Source organism: Macrobrachium rosenbergii, chromosome 12 (genome assembly GCF_040412425.1).
Source record: "Macrobrachium rosenbergii isolate ZJJX-2024 chromosome 12, ASM4041242v1, whole genome shotgun sequence".
Taxonomy (NCBI): domain Eukaryota; kingdom Metazoa; phylum Arthropoda; class Malacostraca; order Decapoda; family Palaemonidae; genus Macrobrachium; species Macrobrachium rosenbergii.
The window spans coordinates 112885565-112898306 of NC_089752.1; the positions used below are offsets into that span (position 1 = coordinate 112885565).

A 12742-nucleotide genomic window follows, 5' to 3' on the forward strand; every position below is an offset into this window, starting at 1 on the left:
ACTGTACCGATTTTTTAAATTTTTTATAAATCATACAGGTGTTACGCAGATGATTCTTCTTATTTAATATATTGTGGTTTGCATCATCTTTTAAATGCATTATACTTGTTACTTTACTTAATTTTTGTATTCTACAATTTATAAACTTTATTAGGTAATCTTGTACTTTTGTAAACACTGAAGACCATTTTCAGAAAGTATTCCACATTTCCCTGCATTGCACAGCAGTTTAAAAGCAGTATATAAAAAGTTCATTGTCCTCTCTTTGAGTGCTGTTGCTGAAACTGGTAAGCAAATGGTTTTTTCCCTATTAAGGGGTAATTAAAAGAATGTGGAATGGCAATGACAACCAACACATAATCACACTTGCAATGGAAATCAATTTCTGCTTCATCTTAGAATTGAACCCTGGAGACAATTTTTAAAGCAGTGTACTGTAATACTAAAATTGACAGAACCAATAAACCTACTTTTAGGCATGGGAAAGTTATTGAGAACTCTAAAATTATGATATTTAAACTGAAAAAATTAATAAAAGCCCTATTAGAGACACATGGTGGAATGGGACCTATGAGGACATTCAGTGCTGGAAAGGAAATTGAGAGTAGGTAGGTTTGAAAGGTGTAACAGGAGGAAAACCTCGCAGTTGCACTATGAATAATTTTAGGAGAGGGTGGATACCAAGATGGAAGAAAGATAATATGAATGGAGGTACAGTAAAAGGAATGAAAGGGGTTGCTGCTAGGGACCGAAGGGACGCTGCAAAGAACCTTTAGTAATGCCTACGGTGCAGCCCATGAGGTGCACTGAAAGCACTAACCCCCTATGGGATAGAGACACATGGTTGAAGTACTTCCAAACACTATCAATTACTGAATAATAAAGATCAATACACCTCTAGTACATTGATATGTTTTCCATCACAATACAGTATATACTTGGCAATGCTCTACTTACATAACTGTGCAGTACAGTATAATTAGAAATATAATACAAAATACTTAACTCCAATATTTTAAAGTTCCTAGGTAAGATACAAGCCATGTTTTTCCTTTTACAGTATATATTAACACCACAAAAATCACTGTACTGTAACTCACTCTATTCAGATATTAATCACATCACATAAATAGGATATGCTTAGGACTCACGTGGTTGTATACACTTATGGGTCACAAATCTCTTCTAGACAATTCACGAAAATCACACAGTGCATACCAAATTGTAAGTTATTTATAATACCACTAGACTCAAATTACATCTAACATTCAGTTACGGGTACTAACTCTGTGTTCTGTCGACCGTCCCTACTCACTACTACTCTCACACTGTCTATGTAATGTATATCTATTTTCAGAATAGGCTTCGATGCATATCTGATAAGATACGACTACGAGGAGTCACTTAGTAAATAACATCAGACCACTTCTGAAATCTATAAATCTAAAAGATGATGATAGCGAGTCATTCTTTCTCTATGCAGGCTTTGTACTATACCATAGTGACATGAAATAGTATTTTATGAGCATTCTCGCCCAAAAATATTCTGAAAACCTTTTCAAACTTTCACAAAAGACAGCAAAATAAACATTGGGCCACTTGGTAACTCTCTGATTTGGCGAATTCCTCACTGCACTATGAACGGTTTTCTCTATGTATTTCTGGTCTGGTAGGTGAAGTAACATAATAAAGGAATGTTACTAAATTGATGACCATTTAAGAGAAATTTCAAATTCAAGATACTTTGCATTCCTCTTAGATATAAATACTCCAAGTCTTATACTGGATATAGGCCTACCTTCAGTGAAAGCTACTTTGGTCACTGAAGCTTTGTAACAAGGTATTTAAAGGATGGGGGTACTGCCCACTGACCTGGCTCTCAACCCAACTTTTCCTTCTGTAAACAGGAACAAATGTGGAAGTAAGGTTGAGGTCGGATTACGATAAAAACTTTTGGTTTGTATGTGCAGGAACAATACAAATTATCTTCAATTTGTGATTTGTTCCTACAAGGATACAAACTATCTTTTATATGGATACTAACTCCTTAAGTAGGAGATTTTGTCTCACAAAACAAAACTGGAACTCTTCCAAGGTCATAAACCTGTCACGTTCCATACAGCCCACTTTCTAAAAATGCGAACTTCCTGGTTACGAGTATGAGCATTTGATGCTAGAGGCCAACAGAGCCCCATGAAAATTTGGTTCAATAGGACTAACAATGCCCTAAGAAAGCTTCAGAGGAGCCCTATCTTCCTGTTTGGAAAATGAAAAATCAAGGATGGTAAATAGCAGTATCAACATCCAACCCAAGCCAGATATAAATTTGTCCTACAAGCTGGGAATCTACACAAGGGCATGAAGAACCACCAAACTGCTAAACAACAAGGAAACCAGGGGTCTGCATATGTCTCCTTGTAGAACAAGGAAGGAAGCTAAACAGTCTCATACCATTAATGCCTAAACCAAAGCTCTGATTAAACAGGATCACATCAACTCCAAACCCCATGTGAAAAGATGGCACTGTCTACCGAGTGAACGTAAGGGTCTGCCTGATTGAGGAAACTGCATACTCTTTTGCTCACAAATAGGCTCAATGACTGCCGGAGAGCATATTTCCAGCTCAATCTGGTGTGGCTTTGACAGTGTAGGACCAGAATGAGTCAGTCCCCACCCCCCACGCTCCAGGCAGAAAGGGCTAATGTACCACACCATCCTGAGAAAGGCTCTGGATGAGCAAGTCACCGAATCATCTCCCAAGGGGCAAAAAGTGACTCCCGACTCAAAGACACGGATTACCCACACCATTTAATATTCGTTCAACACAGAAGACCCAGCAACAGCACCAAATCTGCTACAGCTGGTACAGTGTTATACGAGGTATTAGGAACAATGCCTGGAGAATTCCTGACCCTGCTAGTCAGGGACCAAAGCAACTTAAGAGTGGTGGAAGTACTGAGCATAAGTGGACAATCTGAACAGAACTGGACTACCACCCTATAGGGGGAACTGATTGCCCAGCTGAAGAGTAATCAGTCCTATAAAATCAGGAGTAGCATTGGAAACAAGCAGAGAAACAAGAGACAGGTTGGTCATCCTCTCTCAAGAAGCTTTAGCTCAATCAATGACCATATCATCTGTCCTCCCAGACAGTTTTCCTGCAAATGGTTGCAATCTCTGTAATTGCCTTTCAGAGGACAGTAGCGCCTATGTCAAGTCTTATAGGGAGAAGACTTCCAAATCTTCTTCCTACCTCTCCTTCTGCCTAAAGACTGAGATAAGTTGCATGAGGAAGGCAACCAGCTCAAAGAGGAGGAGTTATGGTATTTCCCAATCTTCCTCCTACTTTGCCTCTTGCTGAGTCCACCTTCTGCGTCCTAGCACGCAGTTGAAGTGAGCTTCAGGGAAAGCCTAGAGCCAGAACAGCAAAAGACAACTATGTACTGTATACTAAACAGCCAGAATGCCTGAACCAGCTTCATGAGTGATGATACTCCTATGACAATGGTTTGTACAATTCGTTAGAGCAAATACAGAATTGTACCCAGTCTCTAACCAAGGTTCCCATAACTGAAAAATGTATTGGTAGCTGTAAATACTGAAAAAATGGTTTGCTCCCTTGGGGGTATGGGGGGAATAAAATGCACAACTAAACAGATTATTCCAACAATGAAGGTAAGTCAAAAGCCATATGATTAGAATGCACTGTCAACGGTAAGGTTTTGTTAGGAAATTCTGGGTACCGTATTAGAGTAAACTTCATGAGAGTGAGATGGGTTAAGTTAGAATGTGTTATGTGATGGCGGGCTACCCTATGAAATGCAAAAGGGATAAGAATGGTGTTACTTTTTGTTTATTATCTAATAATGATAATGAAATGAGAAGAACAATTTTAATAATTCTTCCCTTGTGTTTTTAAAGTAGTTTATTTTGCATTGCCTAGGAGCTAATCACTTGCTCTACAGTAGTTCTTGCCCAAAAAAAGCATATTTTTTTTACTCAGTCCCCAGAAGTGTTAGAGGTATGGGTAGTGGAAAAAAAAATAATGTGCATATTTTCAGGCAAAGCTGGCATAATATACAAACAAAAGTTACCTAGCCAATGAGCTACTCAACATTCCTGATGAGAAATTGATAGCAATATTATACTATACTATATCAATTTCTCGCCAACACTGAATTTTACAAAACCACAGTTGAATAATTGTCATTTTGAAATTTTTTTCATGGAATGTGAAGGTCAACTGACATAAGTTTACCAATAAACATATGAATACTTCACAAACTTTCAAATCTATCACTGTTATTTACAATGATTTCCTGGATTTGTGAAGAGCTTGTCTGGGCTGTTTTTTCCTTTGACATAGATTACTGTACCTACTACAGTACTTTGACACAATTAAAACTTCATTACTTCTGATGGCTAAGATTTTATATGTCTTACAGTGCTTGCAGTTTTCACCACCCAATATTGATTTAAACACTGGGTCCCTTGTGTGTTAAAGGGAGCTAAAAGTTCTCAGTTCTGACTCCCCTATGTGCTACAAGTTCTAGATTTTAGCAAACTTAATCATTAAAATGGAGAGGCAACACAATGTTTGCACTGCTGTGGAAAATCCCTTTGACCATACAATACTTAACCACCCAAAAGTTATACTGTATGTTTTTAGATCTAAAATAAGTCATTAGGCTTTAATTGTTTGGTGAAGGTTTCTAAAAAAGCAAGACGTCATGCACACTAGTTTTTCCTTGTCACATTTAGGTTAAGGAACTGTTTGGAAAAGATACAAGAGGGACAAACAGATATACTAATATCTCAAGAAACCATCAAACTATAGTCATGCCCAAACATTGCAAGCATAGGCTAGGAGACACTCCTACTTGTGAACAAGATTACAACTTCACAATTCAAGGTAAGCAGCAGGCTAAGTGATTGATGTGTTTAAGGGGTCCAGGGGGAAGCCACCTGCCAGTAAGAAGTCTGTCATCCTTAATCAAGTTAGGTCAAGATGCTCCCATGTATTTCATTCCATGATTCACAACAGACATTCTATAAAAGGTTTGGCTTGAGGGATTCAAAGGGGAAAAAACTTCCCCCCATCCCTGCTGAAGACCAGGTTGGACCAATGTTCCTTGGAAAATCTAATTATACCTAAGCTAAGCATAATACAGCCCAGTTTATATTAGACCTGATGAATTTTTTGCCTTTGTTGAGCCTAATTCTAACAACAATAGAGAAAAAGCTATCAGGATAAATTCTTGCAAAACATATAGCATTACCAGAGGGTAATTCTATGGAAGAGCTCTGCATGGAGGTAATGTTTATCAATGAAATTTTTTGTCTGAACAATACAGAAAAGGGTGAATATGATGTTGTTCTGGTGAGATAACATGAGAAATTTACCAGAAAATCTGAAAAATTTACCTTCTTTTGTTTAAGTTTTTACACAAAAAAAACTCTACGGGATTCTGTGTTTAGCACCTGCCCCTCGGGTTGAACATAAAAACAAACATGTGACAGTAAATTTCTCAAGTTATCTCACTTGTACTGCATCATATACATTTGTCTATATTTTTTTAGTAAAAAAAATTTCATTAATACATAAACAGTATTTCCATACAAAGATCCTCCCTAGAATTACAACCAGAGTCTAACTTGTACCATATCAACTAATTATATTGCCCATTTAGCATTTTTATTTTCTGTTTGGGAAAACCATTCATTTTACTACTTGCCGGGGACCACAGTGAAACACTAGGGTTTGGAGTCCTGGGAAAACCAAAATGATAGAATTGCACTGGCTAAGAAGTAGGGAATACACATACCCCCAACAAAAATGGCCTAAAATTACAAATGCAAAATGCATAATATGCAGTTAATAAAATATGGGGTAATGGTCTGGTTCATAAGTTTTACCATGTATAATTAGCTTTTTAATTTAACCAATATTGGCCTAGTCACATGTGGTCTGGACAGAGCTAGGTAAATCTAAGAAAGAGCTCCGCGCAGATTATTACCTTGGAAATTGATTTTTCCTATACTTAGCGTTGCTGATGAAGGAGGGGTGTAGTTTGTTGTCAGTCAATTATTATTAACCTCACACCTACCCAACACGGTTGGGGACCCTTTGGTAACACGGGGTTTTGTCTGGGGGAAAAAGTTGGGAGAAAGACTGGACCATTGTGTTATTGTTATGGAATGGTTCCGCACATGTGCAAGTCATTAGGAAGCCATATGTTTAAGTTGGGAATGGTTATGGAAAACTGTTATAAAAGGAACTATACTAACCTAACACACCCTAACCTAGCAGGCTGTGTTACTTACCCAGGGGGGCCTACGCCCCCTGGACCCCCCAGTGAAGGAAACTCCACTTTTGACCAAAAGCTCTCCAGTAACGCTGAGCATGCACGATAACATTCTAGGATGGCCAGCATACAACCTCTGAGGTTAATTACAAGTTAATTACAGTCGACCGAAAAAACAACGGTAAATTCTTGATAAGCAACCAAAATACTGCGGGGGGAAACCAATTTCCCATGCGTAGATATTGCTTAGTTTCTAACCGGGGCTAAACATAGCCCTATTAACATGAGGCAACAAAATCTTTCATGCAAATCAGTCCTTCAGTCGAGTAAGTTAACTGGCTAATCTAACAAGCACTGGCCCAGAGTAAAGCTCACCGTAAGCTAGAATATAGGTTACTGAAGAACGACTGCGGCAAGACACCAGGCTAGGCGACAAACTGAGCCTCTGAGAATGACGACTGCTGACGGGTATGCCACTTGACTTGACATACACAAGCTGCGTAACCTTTGGTACATCAGAGTTGAGTAATCTTTGGTATGACGATGACTAGCTTCCGCCTGCAGACTAGGGCCAAGTTGCTTCGCATGTCCGACAAACTACGCAAATGGAAAGTGACCTATTTCAGCAATGTCATCAACTACTGTGAAACTGTGCCGCTGACATAAACCATTCGGTGTGGTTCTCTTGGATAAACCTTCGTGGTTTAACTAGCTACTCAGTCAACACAAGTATAAATATATTCACTTCATTTTTTTACTCTCAACTTCGCGGACCGTCCAATTCCAAATTGAGACGCCCATTGTTTACTTGGTGATCTTCTTGGAAATGTGTCTCAGGACTTCAGAGCTATCGTCGTAATTTTAACTTTTTTCATATAAAAAGCTGCTGAATGACAATGGACTTGACTTAATTCGTAAAATGACAGGAGGAAATCCAGTGGTGAAATGACTGTATAATTAGCTTGTTATCCCAATAAGTAATGAATAAATCTTTCTTGCTGGACAAGCGCTCAATCTTATTTTGATTTTCTGAACAAAAGTATCACGTGACATAATCTTAGCATTTTGTTATTTTCGGTATTTCAAGATCTTAGAATATCTTCGCTTCAGCCAACAGAGTATGAGGATTTCATGTGTCATGCTGCTAAAAATACAGTTAACTGGTAATTACACAAGGCTGTAATTACAAGATGTTGAAATGTCCGAAAAAGGACGAATTACATATTCGCTGTAAATTTCAATATCGTCTTAAATAATTTTCGCTCGTATAAAATATCGATGCAGTACTGTTTTCGTGATAAGCGTTGGGGACCGGTTTCTACGAATATGTTAACTACAGTTGTTCAACTATCGGAATTATGATAATTATAATTGTTAATGGCGGCTATATGGTGATGGTATTAAAAGACGAGAATATATGAGCTGTCTTATATAGACTTTAACCCCAAATGAGAGAGAGAGAGAGAGAGAGAGAGAGAGAGAGAGAGAGAGAGAGAGAGAGAGAGAGAGAGAGAGAGAGAGAGAGAGAGAGAGACGTGCTTGCCTGGTTTCGAAGAACAAAAAGGTTGATTGTCTTGGGGAATTCAAATGCAAAACTTGGTGACAAGGAAAGACATGGTGCAGTTGGTAGATAAGAGCTTCAAATTGAAATGGCGAGTGCTGTGGATATGTGTTTCGACATATATGGTTTCCAAAGAAGAATATTCAAAGTACACATAATTATACACTGGGAAGAGAAATTTTGAGAAAATGTTTGTTAGTTGATGAGTTTAACGGTGAGAAAAGAAGTGGCTGGAGTTATATTTGGTCATCATCTGATGAAAGCAACAGTCAATGGATGTAGGCTTGAGAGTAGGGACGGTGTGGGTGGGCATATATATGTAGTTAAAACAATTCAGTGTTATGAGGAAAAACATGAGACTAGCAGATAAGGAGGCGATTCAAGATAACTGTCCAGGGTCAAAGATGCTGAAGTGGAGAGAGCGTATGAATAGCATAGAGAATTCAAGGATGGACTTCACAGAGGCTGAAGGGAGTGTTTGCGGGCATGAGAAGGAAGGAAGAGGGAATTATAGCAGTAAGTTATAGGATAATCTCATCCTTCTACAGTGGCCAAAATAGGAAAAGATATTTTAAGAAAGGCAAAATAACGCAGATATTCTTTTTGAATAGGTCCAACTTCAAATGCACAATTTATGTGTGGACAAGATTTCTACCACTGAACAGAATAGGTAATGTCAATCTAAGCACCTAGATGTAATTAATTTAGCTAAACGTTTTAGAATCAAATGTAATCCACCTGGCAATTGGAGAATAACCGTAATATCACTTGAAGAACATTTTCCGAGGATATAATATTCTGTCTCAGTTGAGACCATAAAGTCAACCGTCAATTAACCTTTGGAAATGACTGTTATCCCCTCTCTCTGCAACTTGCACTTGCATGCTACAGTCCCATATATATGCTGCAAACTGTATAGTTTGCAACAGTGACAGTTAAATAAATGTCACAAAGGCCTTGCATTCAACTGTTTCGTTGTATCTTCCTATACACACACATATATTATATATATACAGAGAGAGAGAGAGAGAGAGAGAGAGAGAGAGAGAGAGAGAGAGAGAGAGAGAGAGAGAGAGAGAGAGAGAGAGAGAGAGTCATCATTTTTGAGTTAAGAAGGAAGGAAAAACGAAAAGCCAATGTGCAAAACCTCTCACATTTTTATTTACTAACGTATACTCTAATTACAGTATAGTTACAGTTTGTTTTTATTCGACTGGAACACAAAGGGATGGCAAAGCTATCTCTCAAACTCGTCGAATGATGAGCTTATGACATCCCTGAGTGCACTTCTTGACACGGACAGAATGAACGCACCCAAACTGAAACGCCCCCGAACTCTTATTCATATTACCTTCTTTTTTTCAGTTGAATTACTGCATCCTCGGGTCCCTTTTGTTCACTGAATGAATTAGAAGTTTGTCCTGTTCCTCCCTTATCTTGATGTTACATGTTTGTCCCACATATTTAACATCAGAACACGAGATGCATCAAGTCTTTTCTGTGTTTAGCGGCCTGACGGTAAATACCTGCAGCCAATATCATTGAACCGAAAGCACCCACCTCTGGCTACTAAAATATTGGTTGTGAAATTCACCATCAGCAAAAGGAAAATAGTTTTCTGGCGACGTTAGATTACATGTATTTTGAGAGCATTGACAATGCAAAAGTGTCAAAAGCATTGCCATCTATCGTCAGACATTCAGAATCATTCATTACAGATTCGTTCCTGATTTATGCTAAGGGAAGGGGTAGTCTTTCTCTGCATCTGCGAGCAATGAATACCTGAAACGGGCGGTTGCATCGCTTGCATGCGTTACTAGACTAATAATAATTTATTGTATAGTAAAGACATAACAAGAATTAAAGTTACAGAACGCAACAATTTGGAACACCAGACGAAACAATCCTTGCCCCGTCACATACAGGAATGAGGTCGAGGGCGTTGCATTCGACACCTAAGGAACAAGTCCAGGCAACTCTGTAGACAGTTTGAACACTTCTTGTCTCATATCTGTCTTCAAAGCTGTCTTGCACGTCAACACTTAGAGCTTAATTTGCATCGCTAATATGTTATTAAATAAAGTATAATTGTTTCCTGTAAGCATAATGGCTGTCAGGGATCAATTGTCTAGTTACAATGCGCTTAAATTAGCGCCTACTGAAACGCTTTTCAGCAGCCTTCGGGACCACCAAATGCACTCTCTCTCTCTCTCTCTCTCTCTCTCTCTCTCTCTCTCTCTCTCTCTCACACACACAGATAAATGCATGAAGATTGACTGGACTGTTGAGAATAATGAGCAGGAAACACATATAATTTGGACACAGGGTTCATATACTTTCAAGAAAGAAGGAGCAATAATTGCAATGACTTATCGAAGGTTGTCGGAAAATATTCAAGTGTTCATCATGGACGTCCAAACGTTAATGTAGAGCCAAGTATTTTGCAATCATGAGACCAAAATGTATGTCGGTAAACAATGTCCACTTTATCGTTTTAGCGTATATTAGGAATTCTAAAGTTGGGAGGGGTTCAAGAATTTTCGAAAGTCCAAACGTAGAATGTTTTCCTGAAAAAAAAAAAAACAGTGCGGCCGTTCTCGAACGTTACGGAAAAAATGCGGCCGTTCTCGAACGTTACAGAAAAAATTTGGGCGTTCTCGAACGTTACAAAAAAATGCGGGCGTTCTCGAACGTTACAGAAAAAATGCTGGTGTTCCCGAACATTACAGTAAAAGAAAATGCGGGCATTCTCGAAAGTTACAGTAAAATAAAATGCGGGCGTTCTCGAATGTTACAGGAAAAAATGCGGGGGTTCTCGAACGTCACAGAAAAATGCGGGTTTCTCGAACGTTACAGGAAAAATGTGGGCGTTCTCGAACGTTAAAAAAAAAAGCGGGCGTTCTCGAAAGTTACAGAAAAAAACGCTGGTGTTCTCGAACATTACAGTAAAATAAAATGCGGGAATTCTCGAACGTTACAGTAAAAAAATGAGGGTGTTCTCGAACGTTACAGAAAAAATGCGGGCGTTCTCGAACGGTACAGAAAAAATGTGGGCGTTCCCAAACGTTACAAAAAATGCGGGCGTTCTCGAACGTTACAGAAAAAATGCTGGTGTCTCGAACATTACAGTAAACGAAAATGCGGGCATTCTCGAACGTTGCAGTAAAAAAAAAAGAGGGCGTTCTCGTACGTTACAGAAAAAAAGGCGGGCGTGAACGTTACAGAAAAAAATGAGGGCATTCTCGAACGTTACAGAAAAAAAGGGGGCGGGTTCTCGTACGTTACAGGAAAAAATGCGGGCTGGTGTTCTCGAACATTACAGTAAACGAAAATGCAGGCATTCTCGAACGTTACAGTAAAAAAGAATGCGGGCGTTCTCGAACGTTACAGTAAAAAATGCGGGCGTTCTCGAACGTTACAGAAAAGCGGGCGTTCTCGAACGTTTCATAAAAAATGCGGGCATTCTCGAACGTTACAGAAAAAATGCAGGCATTCTCGAACGTTACAGAAAAAATGCGGGGGTTCTCGAACGTTATAGAAGAAAAAAATGCCGGGGTTCTCGAACGTTACGGAAAAAAAATGAGGGCGTTCTCGAACGTTAGCGGCTCCGAGCGCGACAGGTGGGAGGGTAGGTAGTCAGAGACGCCGTTGCTTGGCAACGGTGGTAAACACTACCGGCTCTCTCTCTCTCTCTCTCTCTCTCTCTCTCTCTCTCTCTCTCTCTCTCTCTCTCTCTCTCTCTCTCTCTCTCTCCGGCTAATCTTTAGGAAAGGTTACTCTAACGTATTTCCAACTAAGAAGCAAAAGTAACGTGTTCTGAAGTCCTCATCGGTATACAATACATCTCTCGCTGATGGAAGAAAAAGGCCGATGATTTTAAAGACACTTTCAAACAATAAGTGAAAGTTTCATAGGAATTCAGCTACTAATGTTAATGAGAGAGAGAGAGAGAGAGAGAGAGAGAGAGAGAGAGAGAGAGAGAGAGAGAGAGAGAGAGAGAATGTATATACGTATACATATACATACGCACACACACACACACACACATATATATATATATATATATATATATATATATATATATATATATATATATATATATATATATACTGTATATGATCAACGAAGTCAAGCAACATTGGGTCTGGTCAGTACTTGCAGGGGTGACCAGCTATAAGACTAAACAACGTATCCACGTAAGATCGTTGAACGTATTCCTCTCCCCCCAACCCCCAAAAAAAAAAAAATAAAGAGCTTTCTGAGAATTGGAAAACTGTGAATATTTGTTTAGATGCTACCGAATAAAATCCAGCAAAAATGAGGCAAGCTCAAGTATAGCTATTGCGAAGACTTATGATATAATTATACCACTTCTGAGAAAAACCCTACCTTCTATTTTTTTTTCTTAGAAGAAGAGGAAACAGAAGACGAAGTAAAAGAAAACTTTTCTTTTGACGTGTTACTTGACACAAACATGAGAGTAAACTGCAACTAACTGCAACTACTTCTTACTCCGGTAAAGGATGATTTTACATTCCAGTAATGGATGATTTTGCATTCCAGTAAATGATGATTTTACATTCCAGTAATGGATGAGCTTACATTCCAGTAAAGGGTGATTTTACATTCCAGTAAAGGCTGATTTTACATTCCAGTAATAGATAATTTTACATTCCAGTAATGGTTGATTTTACATTCCAGTAAAGGCTGATTTTACATTACAGTAAAGGATGATTTTACGTTCCAGTAAAGGATGATTTTACATTCCAGTAAAGGATGATTTTACATTCCAGTAATGGATGATTTTACACTCCAGTAATGGATGATTTTACATTCCAGTAATGGAGGATTTTACATTCCAGTAAAGGATGATTTT

The 12742-nt window shown here is 38.6% G+C and overlaps 1 protein-coding gene across 13 annotated transcripts in view; it reads right to left on the reverse strand.

Moving 5' to 3' along the window:
• LOC136843898 (high affinity copper uptake protein 1-like) overlaps window positions 1–12742 on the reverse strand; it is a 220073-nt gene that overhangs the window by 42418 nt on the left and 164913 nt on the right. The window contains exon 1 of one of the 13 annotated variants that reach the window (XM_067112784.1): window positions 6681–7146. The exons of 7 other annotated variants lie outside the window; for them this stretch is intronic. The gene's annotated coding sequence lies outside the window, so the exon portion shown is untranslated. Of the gene's footprint in view, window positions 1–1151; window positions 1351–6680; window positions 7147–12742 lie in introns of those variants that run through there. 5 more of the 13 variants (XM_067112791.1, XM_067112786.1, XM_067112792.1 and 2 more) reach the window with 5 other exon arrangements.